The sequence below is a fragment of the Pseudopipra pipra genome, chromosome Z (assembly GCF_036250125.1).
Source record: "Pseudopipra pipra isolate bDixPip1 chromosome Z, bDixPip1.hap1, whole genome shotgun sequence".
Lineage (NCBI taxonomy): Eukaryota > Metazoa > Chordata > Aves > Passeriformes > Pipridae > Pseudopipra > Pseudopipra pipra.
Genome location: NC_087581.1, coordinates 5,999,080 through 6,002,984, shown reverse-complemented (window position 1 = coordinate 6,002,984; position 3,905 = coordinate 5,999,080). Strand labels below are relative to the sequence as shown.

At 39.3% G+C, this 3,905-nt stretch overlaps 1 long non-coding RNA gene across 1 annotated transcript; it reads right to left on the bottom strand.

Annotated features, from left to right (window-relative positions):
• Positions 1 to 503: 503 nt before the first annotated feature.
• LOC135407166 (uncharacterized) lies at positions 504 to 3,380 on the bottom strand. Its single transcript, XR_010426742.1, has 2 exons — positions 2,828 to 3,380; positions 504 to 1,352 (listed from the first exon to the last, which is right to left on the bottom strand). It is a non-coding gene; the product is annotated as an uncharacterized LOC135407166 (long non-coding RNA).
• Between the last annotated feature and the right edge of the window lie 525 nt (positions 3,381 to 3,905).

The window sequence follows — 3,905 nt, the reverse complement described above, 5'->3', positions numbered from 1 at the left end:
CTTCAGCAGGTGTAAATCAGTGAGGCTCCACTTACTTCACTGCACTTTTACAGCCACGACAGTTGAACATCCACTCCATACTGTTTAAGGAAATTATTGGTTTGGTTTTATCTTTATGTAGGGGAAAAAAAAAAAAAAGGAAATACTTTAAAAAAATTAAGTGTAATTTTTGATACAAAAAACCAAAGAGTTAGACTGAAATTTCTGTAAACAAGATTCGTATGTCCATTTCTACAGCAAGCATAACACTGCTAGTGAAGCTGTTTGATTTTTCTGTGTTCAAGGCCAGGCTGGATAGGACTTGGAGCAACCTGGTCCAGTGGAAGGTGTCCCTGCCTGTGGCAGAAGGGTTGGAACTAGATGATCTTTAAAGTCCCTTCCAACACAAACCATTCTATGATTCTATGCTTTTTCTTTATCTCCTTAAACAAACTGAAACAAACCCCAAAATCAAAATAAAACAAAATCAAAAGAAAAATCCAAACAAACAACACAACACTATCTTTCTCTCTTTATTTTTTTATTTTTTTTAGCAGACGTCGTCAGTGTAATTTCCTTCTTCTCCTTTTAAACTGTTGATTTGGTGGCCTAGGAAAGGAAGATTGTGAAAGATAATGGAACATACTCTTTTAATTGGCAATTTTATTAAGTGAAAATGATCAACAAGCTGTAGCATTTGTATTAAAAATAGTGAATTTTGCATTGTGACCTCTCCAAAAAGACAGATTTCAGAAGTTTTCATTCTGTAATATGTTCATTACTTTGACTTTTCCTTGTGCTTCCAAACAGAGATACTGAAATACCAGGTTTTGCTGGACAGTCACTTTATTTTCAGAGCAGTTTTAAATTCTGTTCTTGACCCCTCTGGTAAGACTGCCAATAAGACTGCTAATTAGTGTCCATTTTGATGTGACATTTCTAATCTCTGTCTCGATGTGTTTAACTTTTAAAAAAGGAGAGGACACTGTGTTCCTACTACATTTATATATATCTCTAATTTCTGAAATACCAGTTAAGCAATTCTTTTGTACAGCACTTCTTAAGATGTGCTTAACTTTGAAAGGTACAATTTCAGGCTAGAATTTGGAGATTGGATTTTCCACCTCTACCACTAGATTCATACGTTATTTTGGTTATTCCATTTGGCTTCTCTTCCTTCTCATCTCATTTTTTAATTCAGCTAGTGTATCAAAAAATGTCACATCAGCTACGATAATAGCTGGCCACTGCTATTTCCACCTGGATTTTCTCTGTTGCTTCCTCTGAAGGCTCAGCTCTGGTTGGGCAGCGTTTCTGTAATTTTGGCCAGATATGATGAGAAAAGAATATGACTGAGTTCTGGTTACTGACCCCTGTATGAGATAAAAGTGATCAATCTGTTACAATCGTTTGCATGGCTAGTTAGAAAAATAACAATTTTTTTTTGAAAGTCAAAGGAGTTAAAATTAGAGTGGCTGAAAGATAAGATTTTGTTTTGTGAAAAATGCAAACATATGCGTGGTCTTCTGCATGTCTGTGCCTGAGATATTTAAAACTTTACATTAAAACCCCAAAAGTCCCTGCAATGGTTTAGTAAGGCTGTTTATGCCAGACATGAGACACACATTCAAAACAAACCCCTACCAGATCTGGAATAAGCAACTTTGGTTACATTTTAATCAAAAATGAATGTGAAGTTGAATGCCATGCTTAAACTATCAGCACAAAGAATTTTCCTCTTTCTTCTTCTGAAACTTCGTGAATTTTATAGGGATAACTAAAAAAAGTAGATTCAGCTGAAAGGACTCAGAACTTAGTTCCAGAATAACAAGGATTCTAGAGGTCAAAATAGTGAATTATGTCAATGACAGCATCGTTTCACACTCTAAATCAAACCACAGAGAACTGATTTCATCAACTCAGTGAACTGCTAGAGAGACTGAACTACTGACTCAGTGAGGACCACTAAGTAATTGATAAGCTCTTTAATCTCACAGAGAAACTCAGTAATTCTCAATCAGCTTGAGTCATAGAATAATGGAATCATAGAGCATACTGAGTTGGAAGGGACCCATCACAATCGAGTCCAACTCCTGGTCTTGCACAGGATACCCCAAGAATCCCATCATGTGCCTGAGAGCATTGTCCAAACACTTCTTGAACTAGAATCCTGATGGATCCCTTCCAACTCAGCATATTCTATTCTATTCTATGGTTCTGAGAGTCAGACCATGTGCCTGAGAGTGTGGTTCAAATGTTTCTTGAACTCAGACAGGTTTGGTGCTGTGACTACTGCCCTGGAGATCTTGTTCCAGTGCCCAACCACCCTCTGGGTGAAAAACCTTTTCCTGATATCCAACCTAAACCTCCCCTGACTCAGCTTCATGATGTTTCCTCAAGTCCTAGTCCCCAGTGAGAAGATATCAGTGCCTGCCCCTCTTCTTCCCCTGACAAGGAAGTTGTAACCGCAATGAGGTCTCCCATCAATCTCTTCCAGCTGAACAGACCAAGTGCCCTCAGCTGCTCCTCACACAGCTTCCCCTGAAGGCCCGTCATCACATTCATTGCCCTCCTTTGGACACTCTTTAATGGCTCAATATCTTCCTTATATTGTGATGCCCAAAACCACCCCAATATTTGACGTGAGGACAGGGTTGGCCTCCTGGCTGCCAGGGCACTGCTGACTCATGGACAACTGGCCATCAACCAGGACCCCCAGGGCCCTTTTCTGGCCCTGATTTTCAGCATCTCATTCCCCTGTCTGTCCATACATCCAGGGTTGCCCCTTCCCAGGTGCTGAATCTGATACTTGCCTTTGTTAAACTTCATATGGCTGGTGATTGCTCACCTCTCTAATTTGTCGAGGTCTCTCTACAGGGTCTTCCTGCCTTTAAGGGAGTCAAAAGCTCCTCCCAACTTGATGTCATCAGCAGATTTACTTAGTATTCCTTTGAGTCCTTCATCCATAGAATTCGTGAAGACATTGGAGAGAACTGGGCCAAGGATGGAGCCCTGCAGAACCACACTAGTGACCAAACACCAGCCTGATGTCACCCCATTCACTATAACTATTTGTGCCCAACCTGTGGCCCAGTTGTTCACCCACTTCATGATGTGTTTTTCCAGCTTTTGTGCTAGAGATTTTGTCCACAGGGATATGCAGAGGGACACATAAAAATCTTCACTGAAATCCAAAATTATTATATCTACTGGCTTCCCTTGATCAGTTAGATGTGTTACCCTGTCATAGAAAGAAATTAGGTTCAACAAACAGGACTTCCCCCTCATGAAGTCGTGCTGGCTGTGACTGATGACTGCATTGACTGACAGCTGTTTTTCAATACCTCCCAAACTGAGACATGCCAACTAAAATCACTATGTGATGAAAGCATGGGAAGGAAGGATTCAACCCATATGCAGTTTGAAATGGAGCATGAAGAAGAACAGTTTGTGCCCTTGCTCCCTCAATGTACGTCATAAATCCATTTACTTATTTCACACACACACACACTCACACATAATCCACATTACTATTGTTTTAGTTAGAAACCCAACACAGAAAGAAACCCAATATCAACACTAAAATTCTTATGCAGGTTTTCATTGCCTTGATTTGCAAAAAATACTATATATTTTCTGCAGTGCTGCTGCTTCTGGAAAGGAAAGAAAGCCTGAATGTCCTTTTTTGCACCTGAAAAACATTTTGTAGAAATGCAGCATGAGAAAAAAATCATGAATTTATTGTCTCCAGACAAAGGGAACAGAGCATTTCCTTAGGAAAGGAAGCTTTCAAAAGACAAGTTTTGATTTTCTTTTTGCTACTCCTAAGTTGTATTAAATTCTCAGAGCACTTGAAAAGCACTCTGAGAAAATAATTTTGGTAACATTTTCTGGTCTTTTATATTCTTTTACTTGTTAATGATCCG